Source organism: Scomber japonicus, chromosome 9 (genome assembly GCF_027409825.1).
Source record: "Scomber japonicus isolate fScoJap1 chromosome 9, fScoJap1.pri, whole genome shotgun sequence".
Lineage (NCBI taxonomy): Eukaryota > Metazoa > Chordata > Actinopteri > Scombriformes > Scombridae > Scomber > Scomber japonicus.
Window position 1 is genome coordinate 40693303 of NC_070586.1, and position 11017 is coordinate 40704319.

General features: G+C 52.2%; 24 non-coding genes across 24 annotated transcripts; all 24 read right to left on the minus strand.

Annotated features, from left to right (window-relative positions):
• Nucleotides 1-244: 244 nt before the first annotated feature.
• On the minus strand, nt 245-435 carry LOC128365553 (U2 spliceosomal RNA). Its single transcript, XR_008321844.1, has one exon. It is a non-coding gene; the product is annotated as a U2 spliceosomal RNA (small nuclear RNA).
• Nucleotides 436-603: 168 nt separating this feature from the next.
• LOC128365525 (U5 spliceosomal RNA) lies at nt 604-718 on the minus strand. The gene has a single exon (XR_008321818.1). It is a non-coding gene; the product is annotated as a U5 spliceosomal RNA (small nuclear RNA).
• A 227-nt stretch (nt 719-945) lies between these two features.
• On the minus strand, nt 946-1052 carry LOC128365536 (U6 spliceosomal RNA). Its single transcript, XR_008321828.1, has one exon. It is a non-coding gene; the product is annotated as a U6 spliceosomal RNA (small nuclear RNA).
• Nucleotides 1053-1623: 571 nt separating this feature from the next.
• LOC128365555 (U2 spliceosomal RNA) lies at nt 1624-1814 on the minus strand. The gene has a single exon (XR_008321846.1). It is a non-coding gene; the product is annotated as a U2 spliceosomal RNA (small nuclear RNA).
• Nucleotides 1815-2001: 187 nt separating this feature from the next.
• On the minus strand, nt 2002-2116 carry LOC128365526 (U5 spliceosomal RNA). The gene has a single exon (XR_008321819.1). It is a non-coding gene; the product is annotated as a U5 spliceosomal RNA (small nuclear RNA).
• A 227-nt stretch (nt 2117-2343) lies between these two features.
• Nucleotides 2344-2450, minus strand: LOC128365537 (U6 spliceosomal RNA). Its single transcript, XR_008321829.1, has one exon. It is a non-coding gene; the product is annotated as a U6 spliceosomal RNA (small nuclear RNA).
• Nucleotides 2451-3019: 569 nt separating this feature from the next.
• LOC128365519 (U2 spliceosomal RNA) lies at nt 3020-3210 on the minus strand. The gene has a single exon (XR_008321812.1). It is a non-coding gene; the product is annotated as a U2 spliceosomal RNA (small nuclear RNA).
• Nucleotides 3211-3397: 187 nt separating this feature from the next.
• LOC128365527 (U5 spliceosomal RNA) lies at nt 3398-3512 on the minus strand. The gene has a single exon (XR_008321820.1). It is a non-coding gene; the product is annotated as a U5 spliceosomal RNA (small nuclear RNA).
• A 227-nt stretch (nt 3513-3739) lies between these two features.
• On the minus strand, nt 3740-3846 carry LOC128365538 (U6 spliceosomal RNA). Its single transcript, XR_008321830.1, has one exon. It is a non-coding gene; the product is annotated as a U6 spliceosomal RNA (small nuclear RNA).
• Nucleotides 3847-4415: 569 nt separating this feature from the next.
• Nucleotides 4416-4606, minus strand: LOC128365524 (U2 spliceosomal RNA). The gene has a single exon (XR_008321817.1). It is a non-coding gene; the product is annotated as a U2 spliceosomal RNA (small nuclear RNA).
• Nucleotides 4607-4793: 187 nt separating this feature from the next.
• On the minus strand, nt 4794-4908 carry LOC128365534 (U5 spliceosomal RNA). The gene has a single exon (XR_008321826.1). It is a non-coding gene; the product is annotated as a U5 spliceosomal RNA (small nuclear RNA).
• Nucleotides 4909-5135: 227 nt separating this feature from the next.
• Nucleotides 5136-5242, minus strand: LOC128365539 (U6 spliceosomal RNA). Its single transcript, XR_008321831.1, has one exon. It is a non-coding gene; the product is annotated as a U6 spliceosomal RNA (small nuclear RNA).
• A 569-nt stretch (nt 5243-5811) lies between these two features.
• Nucleotides 5812-6002, minus strand: LOC128365520 (U2 spliceosomal RNA). The gene has a single exon (XR_008321813.1). It is a non-coding gene; the product is annotated as a U2 spliceosomal RNA (small nuclear RNA).
• A 187-nt stretch (nt 6003-6189) lies between these two features.
• Nucleotides 6190-6304, minus strand: LOC128365528 (U5 spliceosomal RNA). The gene has a single exon (XR_008321821.1). It is a non-coding gene; the product is annotated as a U5 spliceosomal RNA (small nuclear RNA).
• Nucleotides 6305-6531: 227 nt separating this feature from the next.
• Nucleotides 6532-6638, minus strand: LOC128365540 (U6 spliceosomal RNA). The gene has a single exon (XR_008321832.1). It is a non-coding gene; the product is annotated as a U6 spliceosomal RNA (small nuclear RNA).
• A 571-nt stretch (nt 6639-7209) lies between these two features.
• Nucleotides 7210-7400, minus strand: LOC128365521 (U2 spliceosomal RNA). Its single transcript, XR_008321814.1, has one exon. It is a non-coding gene; the product is annotated as a U2 spliceosomal RNA (small nuclear RNA).
• Nucleotides 7401-7587: 187 nt separating this feature from the next.
• Nucleotides 7588-7702, minus strand: LOC128365530 (U5 spliceosomal RNA). Its single transcript, XR_008321823.1, has one exon. It is a non-coding gene; the product is annotated as a U5 spliceosomal RNA (small nuclear RNA).
• Nucleotides 7703-7929: 227 nt separating this feature from the next.
• On the minus strand, nt 7930-8036 carry LOC128365542 (U6 spliceosomal RNA). The gene has a single exon (XR_008321834.1). It is a non-coding gene; the product is annotated as a U6 spliceosomal RNA (small nuclear RNA).
• A 569-nt stretch (nt 8037-8605) lies between these two features.
• On the minus strand, nt 8606-8796 carry LOC128365522 (U2 spliceosomal RNA). Its single transcript, XR_008321815.1, has one exon. It is a non-coding gene; the product is annotated as a U2 spliceosomal RNA (small nuclear RNA).
• Nucleotides 8797-8983: 187 nt separating this feature from the next.
• Nucleotides 8984-9098, minus strand: LOC128365531 (U5 spliceosomal RNA). Its single transcript, XR_008321824.1, has one exon. It is a non-coding gene; the product is annotated as a U5 spliceosomal RNA (small nuclear RNA).
• A 227-nt stretch (nt 9099-9325) lies between these two features.
• LOC128365543 (U6 spliceosomal RNA) lies at nt 9326-9432 on the minus strand. Its single transcript, XR_008321835.1, has one exon. It is a non-coding gene; the product is annotated as a U6 spliceosomal RNA (small nuclear RNA).
• Nucleotides 9433-10001: 569 nt separating this feature from the next.
• On the minus strand, nt 10002-10192 carry LOC128365523 (U2 spliceosomal RNA). Its single transcript, XR_008321816.1, has one exon. It is a non-coding gene; the product is annotated as a U2 spliceosomal RNA (small nuclear RNA).
• Nucleotides 10193-10379: 187 nt separating this feature from the next.
• On the minus strand, nt 10380-10494 carry LOC128365532 (U5 spliceosomal RNA). Its single transcript, XR_008321825.1, has one exon. It is a non-coding gene; the product is annotated as a U5 spliceosomal RNA (small nuclear RNA).
• Nucleotides 10495-10721: 227 nt separating this feature from the next.
• On the minus strand, nt 10722-10828 carry LOC128365544 (U6 spliceosomal RNA). The gene has a single exon (XR_008321836.1). It is a non-coding gene; the product is annotated as a U6 spliceosomal RNA (small nuclear RNA).
• Nucleotides 10829-11017: the final 189 nt, after the last annotated feature.

The window sequence follows — 11017 nt, forward strand, 5'->3', positions numbered from 1 at the left end:
ATGTATATGTGTATGTGTGTGTGTATGTATATATATATATACACATTATTATAAGATGATTAAAAAATATTTTTCTACAAAATTAAAAAATGGATCTAAAATGATATTCATACTCACCCATTTTATTTGCAGGGAGGCGGGGGGAATGCAACGGACCGCACGTCCCCAGGCCAGTGCACCACAACCTCCTTGGACCCCTGAACACTAACCCTAACCCAAACCTAACCCAGAGAGAGAGAGAGAGAGGGGGTGCACCGTTCCTGGAGGTACTGCAATACCGGGTCGATGCGTGGAGTGGACGGAGCAAGCCCCTATTCCATCTCCCTGCTCCAAAAAGCAATTTAATATATGGTCCCCGGGTAGGGGACGTATCAGATATTAAACTGATAAGAACAGATACTACACTTGATCTTAGCCAAAAGGCCGAGAAGCGATGACCCCTGGACGTTGGCCGCCCCGGCCCACCTCCCGCAAGCTTCAGCCTCAGCGTGGTGCCGTCGTTTCAACGGGCTTGGAGCTCGGCCCCCCTAGGTGTGATACACGCAGCAAAACACGTCTTACTGCGGAAGGCCGCTCGCTTGTCTTTTCACAAACACAATGAGGCTCTGCCAAACGGCAAAGCCTGCCAAAAATAGATCTAACTCGTGGGTGTTCCTCTCCACGGAAGTCTTTAGTAAAAGGCGAAAGACTTGTACGTGATGAAGAGAAAGCCGAGTAAGTACGCCCCGCTCACCAACAGCAGACGAACACAACAGTGGTCCCAGTCACCCCCTTCACGGTGAGCCCCGACATGGTGAACACCCATTCCCCTACACCGCGCAGCAAGAGCAAGGCGCCAACTTTTTCTTGTCATGTTTTTAGATTTTGTGAAATGCGGCAAAGAGCTCCAGGCTTTCCAGCCACAGGACTAACGTCCTACTCGGGTGTTCCAGAGGAGCAAGGGTCAAAATGTGGAAACGCTTCACGATGTTGCGTGTCATCCTTTCGCAGGGGCCATGCTAATCTTCTCTGTATCGATTCCAATTTTTCATATGTACTGCCTTGGCAAGTACACAGGCAGACAGGTGCTGCTTCCCTTTTACTCCCCCGTGGGAAGAATGACCCCTTGGCCGCGGTGCGGTCCGGAGGGCAGTGGGCAGCACCCTTGCATGAAGCATGAAAAGAGCGATCAATCCCCTCGTGTGACCCATAGCAGGACAACCGAGAGCCTCTCAGACACACCCTGTGGACTCATCTTTATGACAAGCCTCGCTGTGGAATGGCCTTCATGCCAAACCTCTTATGCCCCCACAATCTCCCTCTTTGTGTGCCGCCCCAAGGTGCAAATCTCACACCGTGTCACGCTGCACTTTCCCCCCTATTCGACGCAGGTGATTAGAGATACTGATGAAGATCCAGCAGGGGGCATGTCTGCTCTCCTTGAGACAGGCAACCTGCCATCTGCTGTGACTCGATCCCCCTGGCCAAAGTTGTATAAAATAATTCATAGGAAACAAAGATAATTTGCTCATTTTCAGGGGTGCTTGAACAACCTTGAGATGGATCTCAACTCGTCAGTGCTGCTAGGCCGGCCTACCTACTCAGTTAAGTCTTTTTTCATATTAAACAGAGAGAGAGAGAGAGAGGGGGTGCACCGTTCCTGGAGGTACTGCAATACCGGGTCGATGCGTGGAGTGGACGGAGCAAGCCCCTATTCCATCTCCCTGCTCCAAAAAGCAATTTAATATATGGTCCCCGGGTAGGGGACGTATCAGATATTAAACTGATAAGAACAGATACTACACTTGATCTTAGCCAAAAGGCCGAGAAGCGATGACCCCTGGACGTTGGCCGCCCCGGCCCACCTCCCGCAAGCTTCAGCCTCAGCGTGGTGCCGTCGTTTCAACGGGCTTGGAGAACGGCCGCTGCTTAGCAGCTCGGCCCCCCTAGGTGTGATACACGCAGCAAAACACGTCTTACTGCGGAAGGCCGCTCGCTTGTCTTTTCACAAACACAATGAGGCTCTGCCAAACGGCAAAGCCTGCCAAAAATAGATCTAACTCGTGGGTGTTCCTCTCCACGGAAGTCTTTAGTAAAAGGCGAAAGACTTGTACGTGATGAAGAGAAAGCCGAGTAAGTACGCCCCGCTCACCAACAGCAGACGAACACAACAGTGGTCCCAGTCACCCCCTTCACGGTGAGCCCCGACATGGTGAACACCCATTCCCCTACACCGCGCAGCAAGAGCAAGGCGCCAACTTTTTCTTGTCATGTTTTTAGATTTTGTGAAATGCGGCAAAGAGCTCCAGGCTTTCCAGCCACAGGACTAACGTCCTACTCGGGTGTTCCAGAGGAGCAAGGGTCAAAATGTGGAAACGCTTCACGATGTTGCGTGTCATCCTTTCGCAGGGGCCATGCTAATCTTCTCTGTATCGATTCCAATTTTTCATATGTACTGCCTTGGCAAGTACACAGGCAGACAGGTGCTGCTTCCCTTTTACTCCCCCGTGGGAAGAATGACCCCTTGGCCGCGGTGCGGTCCGGAGGGCAGTGGGCAGCACCCTTGCATGAAGCATGAAAAGAGCGATCAATCCCCTCGTGTGACCCATAGCAGGACAACCGAGAGCCTCTCAGACACACCCTGTGGACTCATCTTTATGACAAGCCTCGCTGTGGAATGGCCTTCATGCCAAACCTCTTATGCCCCCACAATCTCCCTCTTTGTGTGCCGCCCCAAGGTGCAAATCTCACACCGTGTCACGCTGCACTTTCCCCCCTATTCGACGCAGGTGATTAGAGATACTGATGAAGATCCAGCAGGGGGCATGTCTGCTCTCCTTGAGACAGGCAACCTGCCATCTGCTGTGACTCAATCCCCCTGGCCAAAGTTGTATAAAATAATTCATAGGAAACAAAGATAATTTGCTCATTTTCAGGGGTGCTTGAACAACCTTGAGATGGATCTCAACTCGTCAGTGCTGCTAGGCCGGCCTACCTACTCAGTTAAGTCTTTTTTCATATTAAACAGAGAGAGAGAGAGAGGGGGTGCACCGTTCCTGGAGGTACTGCAATACCGGGTCGATGCGTGGAGTGGACGGAGCAAGCCCCTATTCCATCTCCCTGCTCCAAAAAGCAATTTAATATATGGTCCCCGGGTAGGGGACGTATCAGATATTAAACTGATAAGAACAGATACTACACTTGATCTTAGCCAAAAGGCCGAGAAGCGATGACCCCTGGACGTTGGCCGCCCCGGCCCACCTCCCGCAAGCTTCAGCCTCAGCGTGGTGCCGTCGTTTCAACGGGCTTGGAGAACGGCCGCTGCTTAGCAGCTCGGCCCCCCTAGGTGTGATACACGCAGCAAAACACGTCTTACTGCGGAAGGCCGCTCGCTTGTCTTTTCACAAACACAATGAGGCTCTGCCAAACGGCAAAGCCTGCCAAAAATAGATCTAACTCGTGGGTGTTCCTCTCCACGGAAGTCTTTAGTAAAAGGCGAAAGACTTGTACGTGATGAAGAGAAAGCCGAGTAAGTACGCCCCGCTCACCAACAGCAGACGAACACAACAGTGGTTCCAGTCACCCCCTTCACGGTGAGCCCCGACATGGTGAACACCCATTCCCCTACACCGCGCAGCAAGAGCAAGGCGCCAACTTTTTCTTGTCATGTTTTTAGATTTTGTGAAATGCGGCAAAGAGCTCCAGGCTTTCCAGCCACAGGACTAACGTCCTACTCGGGTGTTCCAGAGGAGCAAGGGTCAAAATGTGGAAACGCTTCACGATGTTGCGTGTCATCCTTTCGCAGGGGCCATGCTAATCTTCTCTGTATCGATTCCAATTTTTCATATGTACTGCCTTGGCAAGTACACAGGCAGACAGGTGCTGCTTCCCTTTTACTCCCCCGTGGGAAGAATGACCCCTTGGCCGCGGTGCGGTCCGGAGGGCAGTGGGCAGCACCCTTGCATGAAGCATGAAAAGAGCGATCAATCCCCTCGTGTGACCCATAGCAGGACAACCGAGAGCCTCTCAGACACACCCTGTGGACTCATCTTTATGACAAGCCTCGCTGTGGAATGGCCTTCATGCCAAACCTCTTATGCCCCCACAATCTCCCTCTTTGTGTGCCGCCCCAAGGTGCAAATCTCACACCGTGTCACGCTGCACTTTCCCCCCTATTCGACGCAGGTGATTAGAGATACTGATGAAGATCCAGCAGGGGGCATGTCTGCTCTCCTTGAGACAGGCAACCTGCCATCTGCTGTGACTCAATCCCCCTGGCCAAAGTTGTATAAAATAATTCATAGGAAACAAAGATAATTTGCTCATTTTCAGGGGTGCTTGAACAACCTTGAGATGGATCTCAACTCGTCAGTGCTGCTAGGCCGGCCTACCTACTCAGTTAAGTCTTTTTTCATATTAAACAGAGAGAGAGAGAGAGGGGGTGCACCGTTCCTGGAGGTACTGCAATACCGGGTCGATGCGTGGAGTGGACGGAGCAAGCCCCTATTCCATCTCCCTGCTCCAAAAAGCAATTTAATATATGGTCCCCGGGTAGGGGACGTATCAGATATTAAACTGATAAGAACAGATACTACACTTGATCTTAGCCAAAAGGCCGAGAAGCAATGACCCCTGGACGTTGGCCGCCCCGGCCCACCTCCCGCAAGCTTCAGCCTCAGCGTGGTGCCGTCGTTTCAACGGGCTTGGAGAACGGCCGCTGCTTAGCAGCTCGGCCCCCCTAGGTGTGATACACGCAGCAAAACACGTCTTACTGAGGAAGGCCGCTCGCTTGTCTTTTCACAAACACAATGAGGCTCTGCCAAACGGCAAAGCCTGCCAAAAATAGATCTAACTCGTGGGTGTTCCTCTCCACGGAAATCTTTAGTAAAAGGCGAAAGACTTGTACGTGATGAAGAGAAAGCCGAGTAAGTACGCCCCGCTCACCAACAGCAGACGAACACAACAGTGGTCCCAGTCACCCCCTTCACGGTGAGCCCCGACATGGTGAACACCCATTCCCCTACACCGCGCAGCAAGAGCAAGGCGCCAACTTTTTCTTGTCATGTTTTTAGATTTTGTGAAATGCGGCAAAGAGCTCCAGGCTTTCCAGCCACAGGACGAACGTCCTACTCGGGTGTTCCAGAGGAGCAAGGGTCAAAATGTGGAAACGCTTCACGATGTTGCGTGTCATCCTTTCGCAGGGGCCATGCTAATCTTCTCTGTATCGATTCCAATTTTTCATATGTACTGCCTTGGCAAGTACACAGGCAGACAGGTGCTGCTTCCCTTTTACTCCCCCGTGGGAAGAATGACCCCTTGGCCGCGGTGCGGTCCGGAGGGCAGTGGGCAGCACCCTTGCATGAAGCATGAAAAGAGCGATCAATCCCCTCGTGTGACCCATAGCAGGACAACCGAGAGCCTCTCAGACACACCCTGTGGACTCATCTTTATGACAAGCCTCGCTGTGGAATGGCCTTCATGCCAAACCTCTTATGCCCCCACAATCTCCCTCTTTGTGTGCCGCCCCAAGGTGCAAATCTCACACCGTGTCACGCTGCACTTTCCCCCCTATTCGACGCAGGTGATTAGAGATACTGATGAAGATCCAGCAGGGGGCATGTCTGCTCTCCTTGAGACAGGCAACCTGCCATCTGCTGTGACTCAATCCCCCTGGCCAAAGTTGTATAAAATAATTCATAGGAAACAAAGATAATTTGCTCATTTTCAGGGGTGCTTGAACAACCTTGAGATGGATCTCAACTCGTCAGTGCTGCTAGGCCGGCCTACCTACTCAGTTAAGTCTTTTTTCATATTAAACAGAGAGAGAGAGAGAGGGGGTGCACCGTTCCTGGAGGTACTGCAATACCGGGTCGATGCGTGGAGTGGACGGAGCAAGCCCCTATTCCATCTCCCTGCTCCAAAAAGCAATTTAATATATGGTCCCCGGGTAGGGGACGTATCAGATATTAAACTGATAAGAACAGATACTACACTTGATCTTAGCCAAAAGGCCGAGAAGCGATGACCCCTGGACGTTGGCCGCCCCGGCCCACCTCCCGCAAGCTTCAGCCTCAGCGTGGTGCCGTCGTTTCAACGGGCTTGGAGAACGGCCGCTGCTTAGCAGCTCGGCCCCCCTAGGTGTGATACACGCAGCAAAACACGTCTTACTGCGGGAGGCCGCTCGCTTGTCTTTTCACAAACACAATGAGGCTCTGCCAAACGGCAAAGCCTGCCAAAAATAGATCTAACTCGTGGGTGTTCCTCTCCACGGAAGTCTTTAGTAAAAGGCGAAAGACTTGTACGTGATGAAGAGAAAGCCGAGTAAGTACGCCCCGCTCACCAACAGCAGACGAACACAACAGTGGTCCCAGTCACCCCCTTCACGGTGAGCCCCGACATGGTGAACACCCATTCCCCTACACCGCGCAGCAAGAGCAAGGCGCCAACTTTTTCTTGTCATGTTTTTAGATTTTGTGAAATGCGGCAAAGAGCTCCAGGCTTTCCAGCCACAGGACGAACGTCCTACTCGGGTGTTCCAGAGGAGCAAGGGTCAAAATGTGGAAACGCTTCACGATGTTGCGTGTCATCCTTTCGCAGGGGCCATGCTAATCTTCTCTGTATCGATTCCAATTTTTCATATGTACTGCCTTGGCAAGTACACAGGCAGACAGGTGCTGCTTCCCTTTTACTCCCCCGTGGGAAGAATGACCCCTTGGCCGCGGTGCGGTCCGGAGGGCAGTGGGCAGCACCCTTGCATGAAGCATGAAAAGAGCGATCAATCCCCTCGTGTGACCCATAGCAGGACAACCGAGAGCCTCTCAGACACACCCTGTGGACTCATCTTTATGACAAGCCTCGCTGTGGAATGGCCTTCATGCCAAACCTCTTATGCCCCCACAATCTCCCTCTTTGTGTGCCGCCCCAAGGTGCAAATCTCACACCGTGTCACGCTGCACTTTCCCCCCCATAATCGACGCAGGTGATTAGAGATACTGATGAAGATCCAGCAGGGGGCATGTCTGCTCTCCTTGAGACAGGCAACCTGCCATCTGCTGTGACTCAATCCCCCTGGCCAAAGTTGTATAAAATAATTCATAGGAAACAAAGATAATTTGCTCATTTTCAGGGGTGCTTGAACAACCTTGAGATGGATCTCAACTCGTCAGTGCTGCTAGGCCGGCCTACCTACTCAGTTAAGTCTTTTTTCATATTAAACAGAGAGAGAGAGAGAGGGGGTGCACCGTTCCTGGAGGTACTGCAATACCGGGTCGATGCGTGGAGTGGACGGAGCAAGCCCCTATTCCATCTCCCTGCTCCAAAAAGCAATTTAATATATGGTCCCCGGGTAGGGGACGTATCAGATATTAAACTGATAAGAACAGATACTACACTTGATCTTAGCCAAAAGGCCGAGAAGCGATGACCCCTGGACGTTGGCCGCCCCGGCCCACCTCCCGCAAGCTTCAGCCTCAGCGTGGTGCCGTCGTTTCAACGGGCTTGGAGAACGGCCGCTGCTTAGCAGCTCGGCCCCCCTAGGTGTGATACACGCAGCAAAACACGTCTTACTGAGGAAGGCCGCTCGCTTGTCTTTTCACAAACACAATGAGGCTCTGCCAAACGGCAAAGCCTGCCAAAAATAGATCTAACTCGTGGGTGTTCCTCTCCACGGAAGTCTTTAGTAAAAGGCGAAAGACTTGTACGTGATGAAGAGAAAGCCGAGTAAGTACGCCCCGCTCACCAACAGCAGACGAACACAACAGTGGTCCCAGTCACCCCCTTCACGGTGAGCCCCGACATGGTGAACACCCATTCCCCTACACCGCGCAGCAAGAGCAAGGCGCCAACTTTTTCTTGTCATGTTTTTAGATTTTGTGAAATGCGGCAAAGAGCTCCAGGCTTTCCAGCCACAGGACGAACGTCCTACTCGGGTGTTCCAGAGGAGCAAGGGTCAAAATGTGGAAACGCTTCACGATGTTGCGTGTCATCCTTTCGCAGGGGCCATGCTAATCTTCTCTGTATCGATTCCAATTTTTCATATGTACTGCCTTGGCAAGTACACAGGCAGACAGGTGCTGCTTCCCTTTTACTCCCCCGTGGGAAGAATGACCCCTTGGCCGCGGTGCGGTCCGGAGGGCAGTGGGCAGCACCCTTGCATGAAGCATGAAAAGAGCGATCAATCCCCTCGTGTGACCCATAGCAGGACAACCGAGAGCCTCTCAGACACACCCTGTGGACTCATCTTTATGACAAGCCTCGCTGTGGAATGGCCTTCATGCCAAACCTCTTATGCCCCCACAATCTCCCTCTTTGTGTGCCGCCCCAAGGTGCAAATCTCACACCGTGTCACGCTGCACTTTCCCCCCTATTCGACGCAGGTGATTAGAGATACTGATGAAGATCCAGCAGGGGGCATGTCTGCTCTCCTTGAGACAGGCAACCTGCCATCTGCTGTGACTCAATCCCCCTGGCCAAAGTTGTATAAAATAATTCATAGGAAACAAAGATAATTTGCTCATTTTCAGGGGTGCTTGAACAACCTTGAGATGGATCTCAACTCATCAGTGCTGCTAGGCCGGCCTACCTACTCAGTTAAGTCTTTTTTCATATTAAACAGAGAGAGAGAGAGAGGGGGTGCACCGTTCCTGGAGGTACTGCAATACCGGGTCGATGCGTGGAGTGGACGGAGCAAGCCCCTATTCCATCTCCCTGCTCCAAAAAGCAATTTAATATATGGTCCCCGGGTAGGGGACGTATCAGATATTAAACTGATAAGAACAGATACTACACTTGATCTTAGCCAAAAGGCCGAGAAGCGATGACCCCTGGACGTTGGCCGCCCCGGCCCACCTCCCGCAAGCTTCAGCCTCAGCGTGGTGCCGTCGTTTCAACGGGCTTGGAGAACGGCCGCTGCTTAGCAGCTCGGCCCCCCTAGGTGTGATACACGCAGCAAAACACGTCTTACTGCGGAAGGCCGCTCGCTTGTCTTTTCACAAACACAATGAGGCTCTGCCAAACGGCAAAGCCTGCCAAAAATAGATCTAACTCGTGGGTGTTCCTCTCCACGGAAGTCTTTAGTAAAAGGCGAAAGACTTGTACGTGATGAAGAGAAAGCCGAGTAAGTACGCCCCGCTCACCAACAGCAGACGAACACAACAGTGGTTCCAGTCACCCCCTTCACGGTGAGCCCCGACATGGTGAACACCCATTCCCCTACACCGCGCAGCAAGAGCAAGGCGCCAACTTTTTCTTGTCATGTTTTTAGATTTTGTGAAATGCGGCAAAGAGCTCCAGGCTTTCCAGCCACAGGACTAACGTCCTACTCGGGTGTTCCAGAGGAGCAAGGGTCAAAATGTGGAAACGCTTCACGATGTTGCGTGTCATCCTTTCGCAGGGGCCATGCTAATCTTCTCTGTATCGATTCCAATTTTTCATATGTACTGCCTTGGCAAGTACACAGGCAGACAGGTGCTGCTTCCCTTTTACTCCCCCGTGGGAAGAATGACCCCTTGGCCGCGGTGCGGTCCGGAGGGCAGTGGGCAGCACCCTTGCATGAAGCATGAAAAGAGCGATCAATCCCCTCGTGTGACCCATAGCAGGACAACCGAGAGCCTCTCAGACACACCCTGTGGACTCATCTTTATGACAAGCCTCGCTGTGGAATGGCCTTCATGCCAAACCTCTTATGCCCCCACAATCTCCCTCTTTGTGTGCCGCCCCAAGGTGCAAATCTCACACCGTGTCACGCTGCACTTTCCCCCCTATTCGACGCAGGTGATTAGAGATACTGATGAAGATCCAGCAGGGGGCATGTCTGCTCTCCTTGAGACAGGCAACCTGCCATCTGCTGTGACTCAATCCCCCTGGCCAAAGTTGTATAAAATAATTCATAGGAAACAAAGATAATTTGCTCATTTTCAGGGGTGCTTGAACAACCTTGAGATGGATCTCAACTCGTCAGTGCTGCTAGGCCGGCCTACCTACTCAGTTAAGTCTTTTTTCATATTAAACAGAGAGAGAGAGAGAGGGGGTGCACCGTTCCTGGAGGTACTGCAATACCGGGTCGATGCGTGGAGTGGACGGAGCAAGCCCCTATTCCATCTCCCTGCTCCAAAAAGCAATTTAATATATGGTCCCCGGGTAGGGGACGTATCAGATATTAAACTGATAAGAACAGATACTACACTTGATCTTAGCCAAAAGGCCGAGAAGCGATGACCCCTGGACGTTGGCCGCCCCGGCCCACCTCCCGCAAGCTTCAGCCTCAGCGTGGTGCCGTCGTTTCAACGGGCTTGGAGAACGGCCGCTGCTTAGCAGCTCGGCCCCCCTAGGTGTGATACACGCAGCAAAACACGTCTTACTGCGGAAGGCCGCTCGCTTGTCTTTTCACAAACACAATGAGGCTCTGCCAAACGGCAAAGCCTGCCAAAAATAGATCTAACTCGTGGGTGTTCCTCTCCACGGAAGTCTTTAGTAAAAGGCGAAAGACTTGTACGTGATGAAGAGAAAGCCGAGTAAGTACGCCCCGCTCACCAACAGCAGACGAACACAACAGTGGTCCCAGTCACCCCCTTCACGGTGAGCCCCGACATGGTGAACACCCATTCCCCTACACCGCGCAGCAAGAGCAAGGCGCCAACTTTTTCTTGTCATGTTTTTAGATTTTGTGAAATGCGGCAAAGAGCTCCAGGCTTTCCAGCCACAGGACTAACGTCCTACTCGGGTGTTCCAGAGGAGCAAGGGTCAAAATGTGGAAACGCTTCACGATGTTGCGTGTCATCCTTTCGCAGGGGCCATGCTAATCTTCTCTGTATCGATTCCAATTTTTCATATGTACTGCCTTGGCAAGTACACAGGCAGACAGGTGCTGCTTCCCTTTTACTCCCCCGTGGGAAGAATGACCCCTTGGCCACGGTGCGGTCCGGAGGGCAGTGGGCAGCACCCTTGCATGAAGCATGAAAAGAGCGATCAATCCCCTCGTGTGACCCATAGCAGGACAACCGAGAGCCTCTCAGACACACCCTGTGGACTCATCTTTATG